At 46.0% G+C, this 15964-nt stretch overlaps 1 long non-coding RNA gene across 1 annotated transcript; it reads right to left on the bottom strand.

The window, feature by feature from the left end:
• Positions 1-10082: 10082 nt before the first annotated feature.
• LOC139434305 (uncharacterized) lies at positions 10083-12634 on the bottom strand. Its single transcript, XR_011643665.1, has 3 exons — positions 12409-12634; positions 12072-12227; positions 10083-10662 (listed from the first exon to the last, which is right to left on the bottom strand). It is a non-coding gene; the product is annotated as an uncharacterized lncRNA (long non-coding RNA).
• Between the last annotated feature and the right edge of the window lie 3330 nt (positions 12635-15964).

Here is a 15964-nt window from a genome sequence, read left to right on the forward strand (position 1 = left end):
CTTCATGTTACTCTGAAAACTGGGGTTACGTAAGTAACCTATAGTTCTCATGCATAACACTCCGTTCAATGTCTCACTATTAGGGGTGTAACGGTTCACAGAAGTCACGGTTCGGTTCGTACCTCGGTTTGGAGGTCACGGTTCGGTATGGTTCGGTACAACTACAAAAAAGCAAAAAATAGTCCCAAATGCATAATTCCAGGTTTGTTGTTATTTATGTTTGAACAGTAGTGCAAGTTTCAGTTTAAAGATAAAGAACTCTGACATTTTGAATAATTAACTGTATTAAACAGTTAAAAACAAACTATACACACTACAGTACACTCAGATGGCCATATTATCTATAATGGCTGATGTCAAACAAGAAGTTTTCATCAAGCTGTAAAACTAAAAAGGATGTCTTGATAATCATAAATAATAAGAAAGTGTTTCAAGAGCGCAAAGTCGTTGAAAAACATATGCCAAAAGCTTCCGTTATTTATTTTTGGTCTCTCGGCTCTCATGTCGGCTTGGCTTCTTAAAAACAGCGGGGATCAGCTGTTGAACATCTGTTGTCTTTTGCCGGGCTCCGGTGATTGGCAAATCTGGGTGATGCCTTCTGATATGATTTAGCATGTTTGGCGTGTGTTCCCATTAGCATACCGCACCGCTGTAGAACAATGCCGACACACCGTCCTCGTCCGATCCACCACTCGCACACCTCATCGTTATTGTAGTCCACAGGGAACCCGAAATGTTCCCACACAGCTGATTTAAAAGAAGCAGGTGGGTTCTAGCTCCTGTGTGTTATCTGAACTCACCATACTAACTTTTCTTCTTCTTGTATTTTGTTCGTTTTGTTGTTGTGTTTCTTCTTGTTCTTCATTTGTTGTTTAAGGGCGGCTGGCAAACAGCTTTTAGGCGCAATACCGCCCCCTGGATTATATATAGTGTAGTGGATACTGCCCTGAATTACTTTTTTCCCAGTCGTAAAAAAAAGGCGTATTCGCCGTGTGACTGCATGTGCCGAACCGTGACGTCCGAACCGTGACGGTACGGGACGAATACGGATACCGTTACACCCCTACTCACTATGGGATATTGAAACTCCCGTATTGCTAGACATGCTTATCTCGAAAATCACCAAAAACAACCAGAACTTAACAGGTAGAACCCTGTCTCAACACGGGGCCCAGCACTGCGCGGGCCACACATGGAGCAGAGACATCTAGCCTGTAAAAGCGGACAAAAGTGAGCGGTGAGGACCAGCTCGCTGCTGCACAAATGTTTTGGATGGAAACACCCTTGAACAAAGCCCAGGATGTAGCCAGTCCACGAGTAGAATGAGCACGCAGGCCCGTTGGTGCCTGCAAACCCTGACTCGTATAAGCCAGAGCAATCGCGTCCACAATCCAGTGGGAGAGCCGTTGCCTGGTAACGGGCTTGCCCTTATGAGGGTTAGCCCAGGATACAAAGAGTTGGTCATTGCATCGAAACTCTTTTGACCTGTCCATATAGGTGCGTAAAGCACGGACTGGGCACAGCAAATTCGGCCGCTGTTCCTCAGAGGAACACAGTGGCGGAGGAAATGCCTCAATGTCAATGGAGGTACATGAGCCAACCACCTTAGGTACAAAGGCAGGGTTGGGCTTCAGCAACACTCTCGTTTGCCCCGGGGCAAACTGAGTGCATGAAGGATGTAAAGAGAGCGCATGAATGTCACTGACTCGCTTGGCAGATGCCAGAGCCAGTAACAACACTGTCTTCAGTGACAGGTGTTTCATGTCAGCTTCTCCCAAGGGTTAAAATGGAGGTCGAGTGAGCCCATCTAAAACCACTGCCAAGTCCCATAAGGGCACCAGTGACCTGGAAACAGGTTTCCCTTTCAAAAAACGGCAGACCAAGGGATGTTGGCTAGCCGTCTTTCCCTCAAAGCCCACATGGCATGCAGCAATAGCAGCCAGGTACACTTTGATCGTAGAGAAAGCTCTGTGTTTATCAATCAGGTCCTGTAGAAATGATAGAATCACCCCGACAGGAAGTCGGTGTGATGTGTCCTTTTTGAAGGCACCACTCCTCAAACACCCTCCACTTACAGTCATAGAGGGACCTGGTGGAGAAAGCTCTTGCACTCTGAATAGTGTTTATCACCTTCTGAGGGAGTCCCACTGTATTCAGGTTATACCACTCACGGGCCAGGCCCATAGTGCCAAGCGCTCTGGGTGTGAGTGAAAAATCTTCCCCCCCGACTGAGACAGTATGTCCCTGCGTAGTGGGAGCTGCCACGGCTGCCCGCACAGCAGCTGATATATCTCCGCCAGCCAGTACATTGCAGGCCAGTGTGGAGCTATTAGGATAAGTGTGTGGCATTGTTCTCTCACTCTGGCCAGAGTTGGGGGTCTCAGAGCCAGGGGTGGGAACGTGTACAGAAGGACTGGAGGCCAAGCGTTCGCGAGCGTGTCCACGCCTAACGGTGCGTTTAAATCGCGCATTGAAAAGAACAGCTGACATTGAGCGTTTTCTTTTGATGCGAACGGATCCACCGCGGCCCGGCTGTAACGCACCCACAGCTGACTCACAATTATTGGATGTAGAGTCCAGTCTGCATATAGTGGTGCACCTCTGGACAGCAGATCCGCCCCGAGGTTCATCACTCTTGGTACGCGCGTCGCTCTCAGAGAGAGGAGACGTCCGCAGCTCCATAAGATCAGTTTGCGTGCCAGCATGTGTAACTGGAGAGAACGCAAACCCCCTTGGCGGTTTATATGATATTGTGGTCGTGTTGTCTGTCCTCACGAGGACATGATGTCCTCTGAGAAAAGGCAGAAAGCGTTTCAGGGTGAGGAACACCGCTAAAAGCTCCAGATAATTTATGTGTGACCGTTGGAGGTCTCTGCTCCAGAGACCCCTCACAGGTCGACCTTCGTATATACCCCCCCCAGCCCGTCAGACATGCGTCTGTGGTGACCACCTTCCGCGATAGGACAGCACCCATAGGCACGCCCCGTACTAGAAAAGTCGGGTGTAGCCAGTGGCGCAGTGTCATTACGCATTTCATAGTGACCATCACTCTCCGCGCGCCATGACGCGCAGGGTCCAATCTGAGGGCAGCCACCCAGCGCTGAAATTCCCTCATGTGTAAGCGTCCCAGTCGTACCACCAGGATGGCTGACGCCATGAGCCCCAGTAACCGCAGACATGATCTGAAGAGAACATATTTGCGTGGCTGGAAATGAGCGAGGCAAGCCCTGAAGGCTTTCACTCTCTCTGCTGACAGGCGGGCTGTAAAGGGCACCAAATTCAGACGTAGGCCCAGGAAGAGTACAGTCTGGGCTGGGGACAACATGCTCTTTTCTGTGTTTATTACAAAACCCAGGTCGAGCAGGTGTTTTACGAGGACATTCGTCTGCGTAATAGCCTCTTGCTCCGACTGTGCGAGAAGGAGCCAATCGTCCAGATAAGTTGCCAGGCGAATACCCTGTAGTCTTAACGGGGCTATCGCGGCTTCCGTACACCGTACAAACACTGGTGGGCTGAGAGACAGACCGAAGGGAAGTACTCTGTACTCGTAACAGACACCCTGAAAGGCGAACCTCAGATATTTCCTGTGTGGATAATATACTGGGATGTGGACATACGCGTCTTTCAGGTCGACTGATGTGAACCAATCGTTTTGTCGCACGAGACGCAGCAGAGATGTGTGAGTGAGCATTCTGAATTTGTATCTTTTGAGATATTTGTTCAGAGCCCTCAAATCTAGTATAGGCCGAATCCCGTTCCCTCCCCGTTTGGGAACGAGGAAATACTTGGAATAAAAGCCGCTCTGACTCTGTTCGGAGGGTATTATAGATATAGCCTTCTTGTCTAGTAGCGAGAGGATATCTTGCTCTCGAATATGGGCCGACTCTCCCCGGGCTTGCGAATGCAGAATGCCGAAAAGTGAGGGGGGGGTGACAGCGAATTGGAGTCTGTAACCCCGTGTTATTGTCTTGAAAACCCCAGCAGAATCTGTGTGCATCCTCCACTTTTCGCTTCTCAAAGTGAGCGGAGATGTCACATCTCTGTCGTCTGCCCTCTGTGTCTTTATTTGTTGTGTTATGGGGCCCGCTAGTGTCTGAACACGGTGGTACCCCTGGTTGACAACCCCGGTCGACACTGCACATGCGCGTGGCGGTGATGCCTTCACAGCCCCGTCCATCGTCCGCCTTCTGAGAGAGGTAGCAGCCACTCTTAGAAGGGGGGTAGACGTCAGACTGTTTGTTGTTTTTATTGTTTTTGTTTTCTTTTTTATTGACTGCGCCCTTGGCTTTAAGCCTGGAAACGCCAGTGGAAAATGATTTATTGAAAGACAATTTTGATGACTTGTGTTTGTGTGACTTAAACAGCAGCTTGCTGTCGTTGATGTTAAGTCCATTTCCCTCATGGCGCGAACTTGAGGATGACGTTCTGACATCACTCGAGGCGGCGGGAAGATGGGGGCATGGTTGCACCCCGGAAACACATGAGCATCTAACACTGGAACGTGTTCTGGAGCTGGAGAACAGGGAACTTCCAGCTCTTTTATCGAGGAGAGGAGCTGTCAGGCCGCCCTCTTCTTCTTCTTCTTCGTCTGGTGGCTGAAAGTCTGGGCCGGCTGTGCCTGAGCGGCTGCTGCCGGAACCAGAGACTTTCTTGGCCAGCCCGTCCTCGCCTCGTGTCTGGGCTGGAGACCCGGGGCGGACTGTGGCCTCTGCTGTTTCGGGATCTTGAAACGGGCAGGACGTGAGGCAGCCTGAGCGAAGGACTGCCGCGGGGCCGTTGAAGGCGGCGGCTGGACCCTTCGGGGAAGACAAAGCTGGAGAGCCTCATCCTCCTTCTTTTTAGACTCACACCGCTGCTGCATCGAAGCTAGAGCGGAGCCAAATATGCCCTCGGGAACAATAGGCATGTCCAAGACGTCCTCTTTTTCTCGGTCTGGAAGGTTCGTCAGGGTAAGCCACCTGGCTCTCTCCTGTATCACCATTATCCCCATTGCTTTGCCCGTGGCTTGGACTGCACAGCGCTGCACACGGAGACAAATGTCCGTGATCGCTGCGATTTCGTTCCACACGGCAGGCTCAGGTTTGACCGTCATGTCCTCGCAGAGCTCCGCCTGGTAGGTGGTCAGCAGCGAGGAGACGTTGAGCACCCTGGCGGACAAAGCTGCGGCTTTATAGGCTCGTTCGGTCATTGCTGACTGGAAGCGGTCTGCCTTTGCCGGTAGCGTGGGGTTCCTGCTCGGTGCCGAAGCCAGCCGCGGTTGGAGGTGGGCTGCCACCAGCGGCTCCATGGGCGGCATGCGGAGCAGGCCGAGCTTCTCCATGCCGTCATAGTCCAAAGAGGAGGCACTCTGGATTGGGGCCTTGTTGCTGAAAGGGTGGTCTCTCCACGAGACCGACACCTCGTCCAGCATCTCTGGAAAGACTGGGAGAAGCTGCTTCCTCATCCTCGCTGCTTGGGGCAAGTTTTTCCCCTCATAGCGAGATCTGGAGGTCTCCTTGGCCACTTCAGGCCAGGGGATGTCCAGCCTGGACGCAGCGCGTTGGCACACAGCCTGCAAGTCCATACTGAGGCAGGGCGAAGCTGGTGTGCTTTCGCCCGGGGGAGCGGACATCGCCTCCGGCTTGGGAGCCTGGGCAGATGAAACGAAGATGTCATCTTCGTGCTCATCCGAGTCGGATAAGAGGAACTCAGAGGCAGAGGTCGCGTTAACCGAATATTTTCCGTCTATGATGGATTTTTTTTAACAATGATGGACAAATCTGAAAGCAGTCCGTCATTTTGACAGATTAGAACAAACTCGGAACAGCGCCAAAGTTTCCCTGCAGCGAGGCTCCGGTGTTATGCATGCCCTCCAAAAAGGAAATGATACCGTTTCCAAACCTAACTGTGCCGTACAAATGATTGAAATGTCTGTGAATTTTGGCTTTACGCTGTGCACGTTCCCGCGAGGTGCAGCAGCCATGCATAACACGGCGCATGTGAACTGTCCCCCACCCCGTTGACAGTTCACGAGCATGCTTCCCCCCCCCCCCCTCTTCAGAGTTGTGTAAAGGCCGACGGGTAATTCTGGATTTTGACAGAAGTTTTACGATCCTATCTGTCAAAATGACGGGCAGCGAAAAAGTCCAGCTGTAGGACATCCTCCGCGGTTGGAACCACGGTGAGGTCCAGCTGGGAGCCCCAGCTTGACACAGCGCGGGGCTCCGCTCTTGCGGCTCTTGCTGCCACCGGGCCCCAGCCTGACACGGCTCGGGGCTCCGATTCCGCGGCTACCGCCGTGGTTGAGCCCCGGTCTAACACAGCGCGGCACTCAATCTCCGCGGCGGTCGCCACCATGTCCCGATTGCCAGCCGGCGAATCAACGGACATGAAGGGGTCCTGTCCCGACAGGCTAGCTTGGCGCGCTAGCCGTCGGCGGAGGCTCTTGATGGTGAAGCGGGCACAATGCCTGCACAAACCGACCGACCGAATGTTAGCTTGGGTTCAGTCTGTGGACCGTTAAGCTAGCCCGGTTACTGATATTCGAGATGTGCTCTGAAGCGAGAAGAGGTGTTTGAATGACGCTGCGACGTAGCGCAAACTACTTAAAGGGGGGTGGATTCCCTGACGTAGACGTCAAGATCACCAGCCAATCAGGATTGGCGTAATGAGATTGATGCCTCTGTTTGCATACGCATTGAGGCGCATCCCATAGTGAGACATCGAACGGAGTGTTATGAATGAGGACTGAAACATAGCATCCTTGGCATAGATACAAAAAAAGTCAAATAATTAAAGAATGAAGTTGCAAAAGGGGGAACATATATTTTATTTTTATGGTACAGAGACATGTGTGTATTATTGCATGGAGATTTAATTTGAGGCAATATAAGATATTCTCCAGTTGGATTGGGGCTTGAGAATAGGGCATTGCATTTAAGAAGTAAACATCAAGCTTTGGGACTTACGGCCCGTCTACACTACAGCGTCGACAGCGTTGAAAGCTCCAATCTGCCCATTCACTTTCAATGGGGTGACGTCACGTAGCCTCGCTTTTTCGACGAACTGAATTGTGGGTAGCAGAGCGGTCCGTCTCAGGCGTCTCCGGCGACAGAAGTTGAACAATGTTCAACTTCTGACGCCGGAGACGCCGGAGTAGCCAGCGCCAGCCAATCAAATCCCGTTTCCTAAAATCTGACAGCTGAAGCCGTAGCCAATCAAACCGCGTCTAAGCTGGGAGAGATATCCCGCCGTTCATTTCTATATTTCAAAAAAAGTCGGAGGAGAAACTAACTATCGCCGTAGAAAATCACCCGGTTTTGTATGACCAGACCCTCTTCACCTACCGGGATACAAACCGGAGGAACCAGGCATGGAGGGAGGTGGCAGAGACAGTGGGTGAAACTGGTAGGTTTTCGCCTGTTTGGGGAGTTTATATATATATTGCTCCCATACAATCCCCGGGGTTTTTTGCTTTGTATGTCGGGGGCGGGAGATTCATGTGATTGGTTGTTGGCCGTGTTGCTTGAATAAAATCCCCAAGCTCCAGACACGCCCAGCTCCAAGCTATTTTTGAAGCTGTAGTGTGGACGCTCCGTTACAGTGGGGCAACAAAGTATTTAGTCAGCCACCGATTGTGCAAGTTCTCCCACTTAACTTATTTTGGCCCATTCCTCCATGCAGATCTCCTCTCGAGCAGTGATGTTTTGGGGCTGTCGCTGGGCAACACGGACTTTCAACTTCCTCCAAAGATTTTCTATGGGGTTGAGATCTGGAGACTGGCTAGGCCACTCCAGGACCTTGAAATGCTTCTTACGAAGCCACTCCTTCGTTGCCTGGGCAGTGTGTTTGGGATCATTGTCATGCTGAAAGACCCAGCCACGTTTCATCTTCAATGCCCTTGCTGATGGAAGGAGGTTGTCACTCAAAATCTCACGATACATTGCCCCATTCATTCTTTCCTTTACACGGATCAGTCGTCCTGGTCCCTTTGCAGAAAAACAGCTCCAAAGCATGATGTTTCCACCCCCATGTTTCACAGTAGGTATGGTGTTCTTTGGATGCAACTCAGCATTATTTCTCCTCCAAACACGTCTAGTTGAGTTTTTACCAAAAAGTTCTATTTTGGTTTCATCTGACCATATGACATTCTCCCAATCCTCTTCTGGATCATCTAAATGCTCTCTAGCAAACTTCAGACGGGCCTGGACATGTACTGGCTCAAGCAGGGGGACACGTCTGGCACTGCAGGATTTGAGTCCCTGGCGGCATAGTGTGTTACGGCCCCTACACACGGCGGCGTGCGTTGCCGCTTGGCGGTGGGCGTGTCTTGAGCTTGGGGAGTCAACGCGAGCAGCCCGACCAACAACCAACCACATTAATGTCCCGCCCCGGACATACAAAGCAAAGCATTCATACTACATCCATGCTGGCTAAATATACTGTCTATGCTTGCTAGCTGTCCATTCAAACGAAATACACTGGATATAAACTCCCCAAACAAGCGAAAACCTACCAGTTTCCCCCACCTCCCCCCATGCCTGGCTCCTCCGGTTTGTATCCCTGTATGTTCCCTACCGCCACGATCATTTTCTCCTCCTTTTGTTGACATATGGGAAATAACTGCGGTCTGGCTCTCCCAACATACACCCGGTTTGATTGGCTAGTGCTTGTACTGTCAGATTTACATACGAGGGATTTGATTGGCTGACGCCTCCGTCGAGGCGGCAAAAGTAGAACATTGCTCTACTTTTGCAGCGAGCACCTCGAGAGAAGCTACGCTTTGCTCCCACAATGCAGTTCGGCGAATCGTGACGTCACCCCAGTCAAAGTGAATGGGCAGAAGCGTTGAAGCGGCAAAGCACGCCGCCGTGTGTAGGGGCCGTTACTGATGCCTTTGTTACTTTGGTCCCAGCTCTCTGCAGGTCATTGACTAGGTCCCCCCGTGTGGTTCTGGGATTTTTGCTCACCGTTCTTGTGATCATTTTGACCCCACGGGGTGAGATCTTGCGTGGAGCCCCAGATCGAGGGAGATTATTAGTGGTCTTGTATGTCTTCCATTTTCTAATAATTGCTCCCACAGTTGATTTCTTCACACCAAGCTGCTTACCTATTTCAGATTCAGTCTTCCCAGCACTCAAAAAACTAAAACGATGATGTACTCAATTTAATTGGTGAAACATTTTTACACTTAAAAATATTGAGTAAATCTTAAAGCTGTGAAATCATTTAAATGTACCTTTATGAATTGAGTAAATGTAAGTAAAAAAATCAAGTAGGTCTAAATAACTACATTTAGTACCATAACATATACAATTGAGTAAATATAATTAAAATCCTAAGTCAATGCAATAGTAACCCTAAGTCAAAACCACTAATTTTTTTTAGTAGATATGACTTAAATGCTAGGTAGATGTAACTGAAAAGGAGACTATAATTTAACAAAACAAATGTGTGAAATGTACTCAATATTTTTAACTACATTTAATTAAAACTGGACTATTAATTATATAAATATATGTGTTACATTTACTTATTTTTTTAACTGTATTTACCCTTTACTCCCGGAGTGCTTTACCTGAGGTCAATACATCTGATAAAACAAAAATTATAAACATAACACAATAAGCAATTGTACACATTGACATTTGAATTAAACATTTATTGTTCAAATTTGACATGACATTAAGTCTCAACCTGGTTTATTTAAATGGTCCTTTAAAAAAAAAAAAAAAAAACACGGGTAAAATACAAGACCAATTGCAGCAGAGAAATCCTAGCATTGGAAATCTCAACTTGGATTATTTAACAAATAAAACTGTTAAAGGTGGGGTAGGTACATTTCAGAAACCGGCTCGAGATACACTTTGTTATATTCCATGGAATGCTCTTAACATCCAGATAGCAATGAATATCTGAAGTGCTTTGACAAAAAATCCATAAAAAAAATGTCATCTGTAGAAGCCGTAATACTGTAAAAAGTACAACCTGGATGGCCTACCTGCCTGTCAGCCTTCCATCGGGCACAAACTTATCTCGTGCCCTCATTGGTCATGTGCGCGTTCGTGTGTGTTGGAGGAGGGGCTCTATAAGGAAGTGGCAGATTTTCTCCGGTTGTGTATTTTCAAATTCTAGCGATCTCGAGCCGGTTTCTCAAACTTACCTACCCCACCTTTAAACATTTTATCTAGCTTAACTTCCAGTGAACATTTCCATTGAGCTATGGGAGCAACGGGCTGAACTTAACTCTGCATATGACTTAAATGCATCAAGAACAGTGACACTTCACAACAATAACAGTCCAAAATGCAAATCAATCAATGGAACTCAACTTGTACCATCTTGCTGAACAGTAGTCGGCAACTACATGTGGAGGCAATTTTTCAGTCTCTGCACTTTCGTTGAAAGGTTGCCAGGATCCAGCTCCAGCAGCAGTTTCTGGAATACCTCGAAACTATATTTTAGATTCTTCGGGTATCTCAGATCCAAGGCATAAGTTAGTCCCAACAGATAGCAGCAGGCTCTGCTTAGATCCCCAAGACTTCTGAGGACAGGGATGCCCTCAATCACGATCCCTACATCAGTAGGTTGATCGACTGACCCATCTAGGTTCTGCAGCAGGTACATTTTCATCACCTCCTCGGCCAACTCCTCGTGTACACGGACAGGTACATCAGCAACATCCTGCAGACATTGAAAAGATAACTGGTTAGTGCTTACTTTCTGCCTGCATGTTACAAGACACACAAAGAGCAATTCCTCACTGCTCACTCACTATGCATGTTATTGATCATCTCACAGTCATCCATGATTACATTATTTAAAACTTCAAAACTAACACTGTTAAAAATCCTGAAACGATTGTACTAACTAGGGCTGCAGCAATAGAGTATTCTAACGATTCATTCATTAAATCGGATAATACATTATTTAGCTTTATTAAAAGAGCAATAGTAAATATAGAAAAGAGAAACTAAGACCGGCCTCTTAAAATGAACAAGAAAAATCCACATTGTTATTGTTTAAATTGCAGACAATAATATTATCTTTCAAAACTAGACCCATTTAGTGCATTATGTTTTAAAACCCATTTTCTGAAATGCAAAAACTAATAATTATTGTTTTTTTATTTCAAAAAATAAAAAAGGTATACGTCTTCTGGGCTACTCATATAAGGGTACTATAATTGTAACTGATCACTGCACATCTGTATCAGCCTCGGTCTCACCTCTGTGCCACGCTGTCTGTCTATTCGTCTGCTTGACTGTATGACGTGTATGTCTGTCCCACTGCTTGATCATTTTTAGTAATCGAGTTACCCGAGGAATCATTTCAGCCCTAGTACTAATCTCAAAGTCCTTGATCAAGGCACTCGCATCTTCTCCCAGATGGTCGATGAGACATCGGATGACAACCTCTCATTTTCGCTGAATGGGGATTCCACTCTGCAGAACAGAGCAGTCTTTCAACAACTAATACAATGTATTACTCTGCACATTACTCGAGCAGAATTTTGCTTTACTTTAACAACTTTAATGTCAAACTGTTTCAATTGAATTAACATTGTCAGTATAGTATGTTGCGGAGGGATGTAAAGTAGATGCAAAAATAAAACGTCCGAGGGGATAAAGAGGAGTTGTCGGATTAGGATAAATGAATATCTTAAGTAATTAGTGATTGTAATTAACTTACAAAGCAAAGAAATGCGATTGAGACAGGTGAAATTATTAAGGCAATTAAAGGTAGGGTATGTAAGTTTGAAAAACCGGCTCGAGTGCACTAGGATTTGAAAATACACAGCCCCTCCTCCAACACACACGAACGCGCACATGACCAATGAGGGCACGAGATAAGTTTGTGCACAGATGGAAGGCTGACAGGCAGGTAGGCCATCCAGTTACTTTAGCCGGGCCGGCTCAGATGATTGGTCGTGCTTTTTACAGCACTACGGCTTCCACAGATGATTTTTTTATGGATTTGTTGTCAAAGCACTTCAGATATTCATTATATATTCATCTCGAGCCGGTTTCTCAAACTTACATACCCTACCTTTAAGGAAGTAACTGTATAAGTGGGGGATAACATGTTAATACCTGAAGTAGAATACTCATTTTTGCCCGATGTCGCTCTCCGACAGCACCCTTTTCCCCTTGGAACATGGACAACAGTTTTGGGGAATAGAAGTCCAACATTGACATGAACTTTGGCTCAAGATTCAGTGTGGTGATCCTCTGAAACTCTGCGCTGACCTGGAAGAGAGAGAGATGAGAAAAGAGAAAAAATGACTTACGATTCAATTTACTGTAATTTCAATCCATCAAATATAAATTCCATATAGCTTTCAATAGGATGTAAAACTGTGACACATGCAGGTTATCCGTCCGTAATGTCTGTGTTGACCACTGCTTAAAGAAAATTCCATTTACTCACTTGCGAGACATCAAACAAGACAGGCCATCTGTCCTTGATGTCTTCTATGCTCATCTGTAGACTGATGACATCTTGTCTTCTATGTGCTAAAGTTCTACACATCAAGTCCTTGATGGCCGTGATGTCTTTCTTCTTTGATTCGGCGATGAGTTGGTGTCAATCCAGCTCGTGTTGTTCCTTCGTGTCTCCTGCGGGATAATGTGGGAGAAACACCACTTCTCCTTTCCGTGCTTTCTTTATATTCTTTGCAGGTGCCCTGCAATCACATCCATGAAAAGCACATTCTATCGTTTCATGTCTTTTCAAGTGGGAATTGATATGTTGAAAATAGTCTTTTGTATTAGGATAAAATGAGTCACAAATCTGACATGTTAAAGACTGCACACTTGTCAGTTTCCTGCGAATTGTGGGATCTATACAAGTGTGTTCGCAGGCCACCCCATGTCTTAAAAGAGCAAGGGCAGTTTAAATGAAGACAGGGTACTGAATTTCCACGACCAAAGGTACCTGCTTCAACCGATAGTGCTTGAGAAGTGACCCTTTCACTGAAGCCACAAATGTGCACAGCTTACATTGCCATCCCATAAGCTGCAACCTAAAAAAGTGAGGATAAATAGTGTTATCACATGGAGCGAACAGAGTGGTTTAATGCTACTTCCATTTACCTATATACTTTTTGGACTAATATGTTTTATCATACAGAGCTTTAAAAATGACACCCAAATGTATTTACTCATTGAAGCCAATAATTACATCTACTCCAAACTATAGTTAATGGAACACCTACCGTAATTGTTTTATTAAACTGTTTATGTTTCTAACAAATGCTTCCTGGCCTTTGCAATCAAACATGGTCAAAATCAAGGTGCAACAAATGTTGCTTATTCCCGATTTCTTAAACTTGTATAAAGCAAACTAATATGTTGGCACCGTTGTTTCAGTGTTTATTAAAAATAATGACATTTACCTCCTCCGTTTTGTTGTCTTCGTTCAACTTCTCTCAGCGCAGTCTTGGCTGTGAAACAGATATTGAAAAAATATTTAACATGCTTCACAAAATTCAACTTTACTTGCTCTAGCCATCATCAAGTGTTCCCTCATAAATATGACAAAATATAAGTTGGGTAAGTAGGCCGCTCCTCTTAAGAAAATACAATCCTTATTATAATAAAGATGAAACAGTTTCATAAGCATATAGGCAAATGAAGCCGCTGACGTCACTTCTTCTTCTTCTGCTTTGAGTTTACTGGCAGGCTGAAAACAACTGGGACTCCCAGCAGCTTCTACTGAAGCCTTCCGAGTAAATCGCCAGAACGCCGACACCTCCTCTTCTCCACTGCTCCCATGTTTTCTTTTGTGTTGCCATAAATTAGTCTCTCTGCGTTTGTGCGTTGGGCTAATGCTAATCATGCTAATCCGAGGATAATAAAATGGCGGCTTCACAAAACTTTTTGGCCAATCAGACATGGGAACCTTTTTCTCCCACGAAAGTTCCTGCTCTTTAGCAGGGACGGAAAAGGGGCGAACGCAACATTTCGGAACTAAAGTGGGAAAAGTACTGCCTCCTTATTAGGGATACCTAAACAATAAGCGTTGTGAAGCGTGGCAAAGCCCGCTTCACAGCCTGTTCAAGGCGAGACTGTTGCGCCCTTATTCCGGCATGGCGGGACATGCAGACACACATATTCTCCGGCGCTGTAGTGTTACACGTCAGGCCGGCATGCCATCTAATATCACACACTGGGGCAGCATTATGCACACAACAACTGCAGACAAAGCAGGTGCTAATGTTTTCTACTTTTTACTCGATTAAAACTTTAGCTTAACTTCACCTGGTTGACCGTGTCCACCATGCGTGTGTAGAAGCGGACAGAGAACTAGCTAGACAGCATGGCTGCAAGTGTGACAGTATTTAGATAATTACACACTATAAAGTTGTATATGCACAAAGACAGGGTCAATATTTCATTAACTTTTGCTTGCTTGTTACTTACCAGGATTTGCAGGGAGTTTTCCTGGTGGTTCTCTTCTTGGTGTTTGCTTGCTTGTTCGTTCGTTGCCACATGTGCAGATAGAAAAGTAGATTTCCCATGAGCACATGGGGTATATTTTGCGCGCGATTGTTAATGGTGACCACGTCATGACGTTTAGTGTAATTTACTCAATGTCTTAAATTGTTGTTAAAGATTAAGAATATCGATTTGGAATGAGTAATAATTGCTGTTCCTGAAACTGATCAGTATAATTAGCAAATTCTCAAATATTTCGACTGAAATTTACCAAAGATATTAAGGATATCTTAAAAATATAATTTGTTAGTAAAATACTCATTTATTTTCATGTAATCAACTTAAATAATAGTAGTAATTTAAGACAAAATTAACTGTTGGATTTTTAAGCATTTATTTTGGTATGTCCAACTCAGACAATTACTTTGGTGATATTTAGTGATTTTATTAAGGTAATATAGCTTTTTATTATTGTGATATCTACAAAACTACTGATTTAGTTTTTTGAGTGGATGCAGGTCTACAATTTTGTTTCTGGTGTCCTTTGACAGCTCTTTGGTCTTGGCCATAGTGGAGTTTGGAGTGTGACTGTTTGAGGTTGTGGACTAGGGGTCGACCGATATTCCGCATTTGACCGATTATCGGTATCGGCCTTTTTTTTTTTATCAAATTGCCGATAAAACTTTGGCTCTGATGCGGCCGTTTCTCTGGCTGCAGTCACCACTCTGTGTACACGAGCAATGTCCCGCCCACAGGGCTATCTGATTGGCTATTACTGAAGATTCCCGGGCGGGAGCCAGCCAGAGAGGCGGGACCTTCTCAGATTACAGGCAGGTGCGAAAGAACGCAGACACAGACTGAAGCAAGCAGCAGCGCTGAGTGGCAGAGCCATACATGTGTTAAACCGAAGTTCAATAAACATCCCTATCCCCTATGCTGAAGTTGCAAAAACACCACGATCTTATGATCCAATTCTATCAGTTTCCCAGTTACACAGGGACGCGGGAAGTCAGTCAGAGTTGGGGGTGGGTGCAGCGTCTCGCAGCGGAGTAACTGTGGTGGGGGGAGGGGCTGCGAGTGGAGCCTCGCCTCGCAGTTTTTCAGGTTGATATGTGAAGCTCATTAGCTAGCCAACATGTATCTAGCAAATGTTTAGCAAAATATTAGAAGTGAGGCTACTAGACTAACGTTAGGTCTACTGTAATAGCCTCACTTGTAATAGTTTGCAAAACATTAGCTAGCAGTGTTTTGCAGTTGCTAGCAGCTTATTGGGATGTTATGCTACAGTAGATAGACAGATATAATAAATTAAGCATTATTGTTAGTTCAGCATGTCAGCCTGCAGCTCCACTTCTTGTCTCTCTCTCTCTAACTCATTGCAGATGACTGCACTAAAGAAAAGGGCACAGAGAGGAAACCAGTTGTAAGATGTTTAAAAGTTAATTAAACATAATATAGGCTATGCTTAAATGCATTTCAAAGAAGTTGTGTTGAGTTGTGTTGGAGTTTGTGTTATTCTACATTTTGACACCAAGTGTGCAAATGTA

The sequence above is a fragment of the Pseudochaenichthys georgianus genome, chromosome 8, assembly GCF_902827115.2.
Source record: "Pseudochaenichthys georgianus chromosome 8, fPseGeo1.2, whole genome shotgun sequence".
NCBI lineage: Eukaryota > Metazoa > Chordata > Actinopteri > Perciformes > Channichthyidae > Pseudochaenichthys > Pseudochaenichthys georgianus.